The following is an 11,045-nucleotide window of genomic DNA, read 5'->3' as shown; positions in this document are numbered from 1 at the left end:
GAAATTATGTAATATAAAAATTAGACTTGTCATACCTCGCGCTTTCATCTTACATCGTAGATTACATCATGAAAGAAAATATGGCTATGCCTAAATTGATAATTATCTCAGATAAGTTACACAAAAATTGTATGATAAATATTCTGAGATAAGAGTAATACTTGTATTATGTTTTATTTTTAGTTTTTAAAAGAAAGAGAGGAAGAAGTGTCTTGTGCGAAGTGTATACGTCCTACTGTGGATAAGAAGCCAAAATCATAAAAAATCTATTTAAAAAAAAGAGGATAATGTTGGAGCAAGCAAAAGTAGTACCCAGTACTACGCTATTTAACTCAACTACCTAACGTCAAGATTGAACGTACTACTTTTACACCACATCACTGTGCAGTTCCGAATTCATGCGGTCCGCATTTTCCTTTCCATATTCTACAAGTAATATAGGAAACAAGATAGCTATTGCGTCTACTCTAGTCCACAGGTCGGGCGCAAGGAGATGGGTGTGAGTGTGCCACGTGCAACCTGGAGATGTGCTTACTGAAGGGATTACTATTAATAATTTGCAACATATCAGTGAACGCGAGCCAAAGGACTTTGATCTGTTGGTGCATCCATGTGCCAGGAGTATTTTATGAAGCATTCCAAGTAAGCTATTGAGAGCAGGTATACCCTGAAAGTCCTTTGTGAAGGGAAGACCAGATTGTGGCAACGGGTTGTGCATATTTCATTGTTTCTTGGTCTATCTTTTCTAGATGGCATGATGAGGAAGAAGAGTCAATTTCAAATAGCAGATGCAAGACTTTTGAAGAACAGCAGTTGTGGTACAATATTATACTTAGACAGTATAGTTTTACAACCTAACTTAAAGAATACAATCAAATGCGTTGCCTCAGCCATTTATCATATTAAGAATAGAACCTTGCAGCGATAGATTAATATATTTGATAAACTACACTCATTAACGATAATATATCACTTCTGTAAATTTTTTTTTACTTTCCTTTATTGAAAATTCCATAATTTTAAGTTTGATCCTAAGATTTCAGCTGTTTAACGTTGACTGATGGTTTAACTATATAAATACTTATATAGTCAAAGTATGTATGTTTAAAAACAGTATCTAACAGTATAAATCTATCTTTCAGAGAGATGGTGTTTCTGATTATGATAAACTTAATCCGGAGCATAAGCAGATATATAAATTTCTAAGAACATTGTTTAACGCCGCTTAGCTCACCACTGACTGTACTATTATAACGCTGGTTTACTTTGAACACGTACTTATGCAGAAAGAAGATGCTGTAGATGCTGCAATTTAATATAAATGTTCCTACTAGTGTATATACCAAATTACTTATTACTCTCAAATGTAATTTATATGATTTAAGAAAATAATGATAATGAAAATTCTTTAGTTTAAAGTTAGTAGCATTGATTGTTTAAGTTAACATAATCCGGAGCACAAGCAGATATATAAATTTATTAAGACATTATTGTTTAATGCCGCTTAGCTCACCGCTGACGGTGCCATTACAACATTACTATTATTACATTATATTACTTATTTTATTTATATTATATGCCAAATATTACTTCCTATAGATTTTCCTGTTTTATTCTATTGTATTTCATTTCACTTTTCATTCGGTTTATTGTAAATATTGAAAAACAAGAAATATTTGGCATATAATATAAGTAAAATAAAAATGTAATGGCATCATCAGCGGTGAGCTAAGCGACGTTAAAACAACAATGTCTTAATAAATTTATATATCTGTTTATGCTTTGGATTATGTTAACTTAATACAATCAATGCTGCTAATTTTAAACTAAAGAATTTTTATTATGTGTAATTTGGTATATACACTAGTAGGAACATTTATCTTGAATTGCAGCATCTACAGAATCTTCTTTCTGCATAAGTACGTGTTCAAAGTAAACCAACATTATAATAGCACAGTCAATAATGAGTTAAGCGGCGTTAAACAATGTTCTTAGAAATTTATATATCTGCTTATGCTCCGGATTAAGTTTGTTATAATCATCAGAAACACCATCTCTCTAAAAGATAGATTTATACTGTTAGATACTGTTTTTAAGCACACATACTTTGATTATATAAGTATTTATATAGTTAAACCATCAGTCAACGTTAAACAGCTGAAATTTTAGGATCAAACTTAAAATTATGGAATTTTAAATAAAGAAAAGTGAAAAAAATTAGATAATAGTAAATATATACAAAAATAAAGATAGAAATAGATCATCATTGATTTACAGAAGTGACATATTATCGTTAATGAGTGCAGTTTCTCATCAAATATATTGATCTATCGAGGTTCTATCTTAATATGAAACGAGGCAACGCATTTGATGGTATTCTTTAAGTTAGGTTGTAAAACTGTATACTGTCTAAGTATAAATATTGTACCGTAACTGCTGTTCTTCAAAGGCCTTGCATCTGCTATTTGAAATTGACTCTTCTTCCTCATCATGCCATCTAGGAAAGATAGACCCAGAAACAACGAATATGCACAACCCGTTGCCACAATCTGGTCTTCCTTCACAGAGGATTTTCAGGGTATACCTGCTCTCAATAGCTTACTTGGAATGCTTCATAAAAATACTCCTGGCACATGGATGCATCAACAGATCAAAGTCCTTTGGCTCACGTTCACTGATATGTTGCAAATTATTAATCCCTTCAGTAAGCGCATCTCCAGGTTGCACATGGCACACTCAGACCCATCTCCTTGCGCCCGACCTGTGGACTGGAGTAGAAGCAATAGCTATTTTTGTTCCCTATATTACTTATAGAATATGGAAAGGAAAATGTGGATCGCGTGAATTCGGATAAAAGGGATGGTTATAAAAAATATACATATTCAATTTAAATTTAATTATGCTTATATATTTATTTAATTAAAAATTACATTTCGTACAAAAAAAACCAGGATGCGTTTTTATGCTCTGAAACAATAAAACAAAATGTTATTTATTTTGTACATTTACTGTGATGTGTTGTTTTTATTATTACTTATATTACTTACTTTTTACTGATAGGTAATATATATATTTTGGCCTCTGCCAATGTGCTTCCCACGGCCTCTCCCGCGTCCTCTCCCACGGCCTCTCCCGCGGTCTTGCCCGTGGCCCCTTTTTGATTTCTTGCTCCCGCGTTGCCAGCGAGGAGCTGTAAAAAAGAAAAAATAAAACATTAATAAAATATTAATATTCTTTTTTTTATCATTTAATTAGAAAGAAGCAAATAAACCACTACAAAGTCTTGACGTAGAATGGAATTGAAACATATCTTAGCATGAATTCAAAAAACAATGTTAATATACTATGTAATCTGTGCACAGTTTTATAATTTGTTTGTATTAAAAATGATTTGATATACGAGACTGAAACGTCTACTTATGTTACACTAAGATAATATACGTTTTTCTACGCCAATACCTTGTAGTGGCTCATTTGCCTCTTTCTAATTTAATTTTGATAATTATTATGTTGAGCCTTGAAATTTTTACTTACGTCTTGTATTTTGTTGTGGCAATGCCGGTGGTGGTGGTGGTGGTGGTGGTGGTGGTGGTGACTGCATAAATCCTCCCCACGGCCATATCCACGGAGCCCATGGGTACCATGTCGGTGCTGACGCCGCCGTCACCGTCGCCGTCGGCATCGGCGTCGGCGGTAGCGGTATTGATAGTGGTGGTAAGGCCGATGACGTCGCCGGCGGCGGTGGTGGTGGTAGGGCCGATGTCGATGTCAACGGCGGCTGCGACGGTGGTGGGGCCGATGTCGACGGCGGCGGCGGTGGTGGGGCCGACATTGTCGACGGCGGCGGCGGTGGTGGGGCCGACGTTGTCGACGGCGGCGGCGGTGGTGGGGCCGACATTGTCGACGACGGCGGCGGTGGTGGTGGCGGGGCCAATGTCGTCGGCCCTGCCACCGCCGCCGCCGTTGGCGGCATATTCGTTGTCTGCTGCACATGCAGCTTCTCTATTTCGGAAGCTGCATGTGCTATAATTTCGTCTCCCACTGAGTCCGTCTCCATCATTCTGAAAATAATTTATTCTTTAGTTTATTAGTATCGACGGATATCGTAGGAATGTATAAATATTTCTTAAATATTTGTAGTATTAACGATACTTACATTACGTCTTCGTTGGCCGCCATCTTTTTGATTGCACTTTATCTTGGGGGCACAGACTTTTGCATAACGCATAAATAAGGCTAATATTCATGTGTCGTACGACAAACTGGTTGGACGTTCTTGATTGGTCACAGACTATAGAGAGGTTTCCGAGTCTTTAGAAATGCTCTATCTTATTGTTAATTGAACAGTCTAATTAACTTGTACGATACATGAAATGTTAGCTTAATGCCCTAATGCATAACGCATAAGAGAATTAACCAAAGATTTTTATTTCTAGCGTTTGCGAACGCAGCTTTAGAAATTTTATAGCCGTTTGGATGATGTCTTTATTGTTGATAGATTGTTTATGGCCGCGGTTTGTCTTCATTGATACAGATTATCAATATAATTTGATTATTATTAAATCAAACGTGAGAAGAAAGTATTGAAAATAATATTTTAGTAAGTATCAATAAATGTATAACTATTTTCAAAAGACTTTTGGAATTTTACAAAATTAGATAAAAGCAAGCGGGCATTAAGAGTGAAAACACGGTTATGTTATTTTTTATTTATGTTTTGACACGTTTATACTTATTCTGACAATCCGAATTTTAACAATGCTTTTACAATTAAATAAGTTAACATTTTATGATCTGTTTAAATATGGATTTAGGTGGTCGATTCTGTATTTCTGAAGGAGTAAAAATGTGAAAAGTAATAATGTTTTTTAGAAACATAGAACCTTTTGTATTGAAAAGCTAATTCGTCAATTTTGAAGAGCTAACTTGTTAAGTTTATGAAAATATGAGTATATTTATGGATATAAGTACTGCATCCTCAATGCTCGTTTGCCTCTATTTGATTTTTATATTATTTTATAATTAAAATAGTGTAAACTGGAAAAAAATTAATATTTTTATTTTTAAACAGAGCATCTCTACTAACTTATTTCCTAAGGCCGGTATTCATAGTCGGATCTTATATTTAAGATCATCTTAAGTACTGTCTTAAGATGCCATCAGCCAATCACAGAGCCGTATTAGCATTTTAAGATATTGCTTGAGACGATCTTTAAATAAGATTTAACTATGAATACCAGCCTAAATGTCGGAAATGGCTTTAGATTTAGATATGGAAAAATGTTTCAGATGAAAATTGTAGGTAGGATATTAATAATGGAAAAAATATGATTTTGAAAAAAATCGATGTTGCCAAGGTCAGGAGGACGTTATGGTAATACATAAATATTAAGGTGATCTTGTAATCTTGTTATTAAATACCGGACCGGGATTCATATTCGAGTCTTATTTTAAGATTCGTCTCAAGCAATGTCTTAAGATACTAAGGACGGAATTTATAGACCGATCTTAAGTTCAAGAATTGTCTTAAGTCTAGCTTCGAGCAGACTTGAGACTTACTTAACCAATGAAATAATAGCATTGACGTCTCAAGATCGTGCTTGAATAAGATCGGTCTATAAATTCCGCCTTAATATTCTGATTGGTTGATGACATCTTAAGGCAGTACTTAAGACAATTTTAAAAATAAGACATGTCTATGAATATTGGCCATAGTCAAATCTTGTGGCTTGTTCTTTTTCGCTGCATTGTTGCACTGTTAGAGTAAGATAAATATATTTTTTCTCACTCTAACTTATTGCACGAGTGCAGCAGTGCAGTGGAAAAGAACAGGCCATTATATTTAAGATCATCTTAAGTACTGTCTTAAGATGCCATCAACCAATTATAGAGCCGTATTAGCATGTTAAGATATTGCTCGAAATGATTTTAAAATAAGATTTGACTATTAATACCGGTACCGGCCGATGAATACCGGCCCATGTCAAGTCCACGTGTTCATCATGTTTTAAAGCCGTTTCCAAGCTTTAGGGGATGGGTCAGACTTTTGAGATGTTATGTTAAGCCTCGTCTATAATAGCAATAGTGGTAAGGTAATTGTAATTTGCGACAGTCAATGAGTATAAAGCTTTTATGTTGCAATATTTATAGTCGGGTTTCATATTTAAGATTATCTTAAGTACTGTCTTAAGATGTCATCAACCAATCACAGAGTCGTATTAGCATTTTAAGACATTGCTTAAGACAATCTTAAAATAAGATTTGACTATGAATATCGGCCAATGACCTTACTACTACTGCTATTGTAGACGAGGTTTTATATGTAATATTTCTTTTTTACATGTTTTTAGTCACATAGATACTTATATTATCTACTGATTTAGAGAAAAGAGGTAAGGCTTTTTCTTTTTATTTTTCCTTCTTATTTTTTTTCCTTTTTTATACATATATAAATACAGCTGCTGTGCGCGTATATAAAAACGACTGCTTTGCGCGTTTATATAAATACGGCTGCTGTGCGCGTATATAAAAACGGCTGCTTTGCGCGTTTATATAAATACGGCTGCTGTGCGCGTAAAAACGACTGCTTTGCGCGTTTATATAAATACGGCTGCTGTGCGCGTATATAAAAACGGTTGCTGTGCACCTCAAAAACGGTTACTGTGCGTCAATACAAAATTGTTCTATTTATTATAAATAATTATTTTACATAAAAATGTCCATAAAAACAAAAGAACAAGTAACGCTCTCGTCAGAAGAAAAAAGTATTATTGTTCAAGGTGGATGGTTAAAAGATATGCACATGGAGCATTTTAATCACCTTTTAAAAAGTAATTCAAGTTATAAACCCGTTAGTACGTTGCAAACTTATATTCCTGATACAATACCGTCTATGTCAGAAAATGAAAAACATATACAGATTTTACATAGTTCTGATTTTGATTTAGATACTTGTGAATCTAGTTCATTACATTTGTATAAGTTACATGAGCTATTAAATGTAAATGGACATTGGGTGTGCTGTTACTATGATAGAAAAAACATATATATATTTTTGATTCGTCTAATAAAAAGAAGTTGCACAAACGTCATGAACAAGTTTTGAGACGATTATTTCCATTTTATTCTTTTGATAAAAAGCCTATAAGATTTCCTACTGTGCAACAACAACCAAACTGTAACGATTGTGGGGTTTTTGCAATAGCTTTTACTACTTCGTTATTATTCAATATTAAACCCGAAAAAGTAAGATACAACATTAGCAAAATGCGCTCGCACTTATTAGACCTTTTTCAATTTAATAAGATTGAGCACTTTCCTCAAGATTTAAAGTATGGTGTGCCTCAGACAGTGCTTCCATTAGCAGTAATAAGAGCAAAAGAGGCTGAAGCGTTTCGTTTACGTACCAAACGTCAAAGTGAAAAAACGCAATCACAGAAATTGAATCAAAAAATTTGCAATTCTCAACAAACTAAAAAAGAATTATCAAGCATATTAATATCAAAAAATATTGAGCAGTTTGATAAATCTCAAAATAAATCGTGCGTAGAAAATATTGATTCTAATAATAAATATAAAAATAACGTGAAAGTTTACGAAGTAAACAAAGATATAGAAAATAAATTTGCTAATAATCATCTACAAAATAAAAACGATTTTGAAGTCAATAAAAAGAAACGTCGAGAAATGACGCTGTCGTCAGAACAAAAGAGTATTATTGCTCAAGGTGAATGGTTAAATGATCTGCATATGGATCATTTTAATCATCTCTTAGAAAAGTATTCTGCTTATAGACCTGTTGGAACATGGCGAATACAAACAATAGATAGAGTGCAACCAATATCAACCAATAAAAAACATATACAGATATTACCTGTTACGAGGTTGGGACTACATTGGACATGTTGTTATTATGATACAAAGAATATATATATTTATGATTCTTTTAATTCAAAAATATTAAGTGACTGTCAGAAACAATTTTTGGACAAATTATTTCCAACGTATGATTTTATTAAGTGTCCTGTAAAATTTCCTTTTGTGCAAGAACAACCGAATACGCATGATTGTGGTGTTTTTGCCATAGCATTTGCTGTTTCACTATTTTTTAACACTAAACCCGAAAATGTAAGATATGACGTTAGCTTAATGCGTACGCATTTAATACAAATGTTTGAATCCAATAAAATTGAGCACTTTCCTCTAAAATTAAATCAATTTCAAGAAAATTATGATTCTTGGCAAACTAAGGAAAAATTAAATAACGATTTAATAAAAACGCAAAGCTTAAAAGAAAAAAAAATACAATCAATAATAAATAATATTTATGTTGAAAAGATTGATAAAGGATTAGAAAGTGAATTGTATATTGAAAATATTTATCATGAGATTGATAATGATGTATGTAGTGATAATAAGCAAGAAAAAATAAACATTCAAGATACAAATGCAGAAAATAAAAATAAATATTCGGAATATAATTTTGAATTAGGACATATTAATAAAAATAAACAATATCAGCAAGAAAACAATAAACATAGTAACAACCAAGCGCATTATGGTGAAAAAATAGAAAGTTATCGTGTTAAAAAGCGGCTCCGATATCAACAGGATTTAGACACTAATCGTGCTAAAAAACGAAGACTATATCAACAGGATTTAGAGAATAATCGTGCTAAAAAGCGATGTCAATATGAACGGGATTTAGAAAATAATCGCGCTAAACAGGTACAACGATACAAACGAGACTTACAAAATAATCGCGCTAAAAAAATAGAACGTTATAAAAGAGATTTAGAAAATAATCGTATTAAAAAACGATGTCACTACAAAAAGACTTTAGAAAAACAACGTGTACAAAAACAGATACGTTATTTCATCAATTCTGAGCGTGAACAAGAAAGACAAAAAGAATTATCTTCTGATCGTAAGTGGCTTTACAATAAACGATATTATCAGAAAAGAAAATCTGAGTCCATATTTGCAGAGAAAAATTACAATATTGCCAAAAATGTTAATAAAAAGTATTCAAAATTTCGATCAACAAATTTTATAAAAATTCACGGTTCTTTTGACATATTAGTTAAAAATATTTTACATGTACAAAAAATTACAGATTGTAGTAAAGATTATATTGAAGAACGACTAAAAGCAGAACAAATTGTACGCTGGTGTTTCATTATTAGAAACAATTATATTCGTAATATATATAAAACGTTAAGTCTGCTTAAAAATAAATCGGAAACATGTTTAACTGTTGCTGCAGAATATTCTACAGTTGATGATAAATTAAGTGCGTTATGTGGTATATCTAGACATACAGCTTCGTCCGAGAATTATTTCACGGATTCCATGTATCATAATATTACTTCATCCGAAATCAATATAAGTGAACCTTTAATATTAAATACAAGAGGACAAATTGTTAATGCATTACCTTTAATAGAAGCACGAGCAAAAAAATCGTGGTCGTGCAATATTTTATGTAAAATTAAGAATCCGTTTCTAATTGATAGATATCAAAAATTCTTACAAGCTATAAATAAATGTACTTTGAAAAACGTACCGGAATTAATGCAAAAAATTTATGAATGCACTGTGACAATTTTTGATAAGAAATTAGGTAATGCTAAGAAGGGCCATGCACATAGTTGTTATATTGATTTAAATCTTTGTAAAGCTATGTCTATTCCAATGCAATTATTATCACCTCATTTCCCAAAAGTAAGAAATATTAGACGTTTGCTGTATCAACTTTACAGCTTTTATAAAAAAATATTAGAGCTGGATGAAGCGTTAACTTCTGGTGAGGTTGATAAATTAAAACAAATTATAACTTCAGTACAAGAGAAAGCAGATATGTACAAGCATCAGCAATTTGATACAATTTTGAGTGATGATGATATTATTTCTAAATATCATAATGCGTTTATAGCTTTGAAAAAACGTTCATTGGACACACTGCGGTATATTTGTGTGTCATGTGAGAGACTTTGTTATAAAAAAAATGTTTCTAAAATTAGTAAACTTCAGACATGTAGAAAAAATCCAATTTGGAAAGATTTAATGGCATACGTAGAGCAACAAAATATTAATCCGCAATATATATGTCATTATTGTGATAAAAAATTTCGTAGCGGTTTGTTGCCTGCTTATTGCATTTTGAATAATCTCTTTGCTAATGATGTACCGGAAGTAATATCGTCTCTTAATCAATTTGAGAAAATGCTTATACAGAGAGCTAAAGCTTTTCAAACTGTAGTTAAAATGGGAACAGTTTTTAATAAAAAAATTTCTGAGAGACAAAAAATACAGAAAGTTAAAGGTACAACTTTTCATTTACCACTTCCCTTACAGGAGACTTTTAATAAATTATGTTCTAAAACTGATCCAATAAATTTAAATCATGAACTATGTATTTTGGTAAGAAATATTCCAACCAAATCAAAAATTATCTGGGAAGATTTAGTAGATCTTAAAAAAATTTATGAAGCTTTAAAATGGTTAAGAATTAATAATTTCTTATATTCTGGTATTGTATTGCCCAATACTCACAATAAATTAAATTTGGGAAATCTTAATAATGCAGAATTTTATATTCAAGAAACAAAAAATGATACAGAAGTTTTATTTAATGAAGAATGTAAACCGTTAAATAATTCAGATTTACAAATGCAAGAGATAACAGATCACATGGAAGTTACATTGCATCAGCGTGAGGCTATGTTAACTCAAAAAGATGAAAGTGATAGTTACTACGAGCAATATACTATATATCCATTGTATGAAAAAAAAAGAAAATAAAACTGCGACTGCCTTGTATCAAATGTTAAAAATTCAAGATTCATCTTTGGATAATCGCGAAAAGAATTTGGATTTGATGTGTTTTCCAGATTTATATCCATTCGGTTCGAATGGACAATGTGATGAAAAAAGACCGGTCAAACTTCAAGAGCATGAATTTATTAAATGTCGTTTAACGTCTAGGCATCCACGATTTAGATTAAATCAACAATATTTATTCTATTTGTTAAATAAAGCGAATA

This window comes from Monomorium pharaonis, chromosome 1 (genome assembly GCF_013373865.1).
Source record: "Monomorium pharaonis isolate MP-MQ-018 chromosome 1, ASM1337386v2, whole genome shotgun sequence".
Lineage (NCBI taxonomy): Eukaryota > Metazoa > Arthropoda > Insecta > Hymenoptera > Formicidae > Monomorium > Monomorium pharaonis.
Note: the sequence above shows the minus strand (reverse complement) of the source record.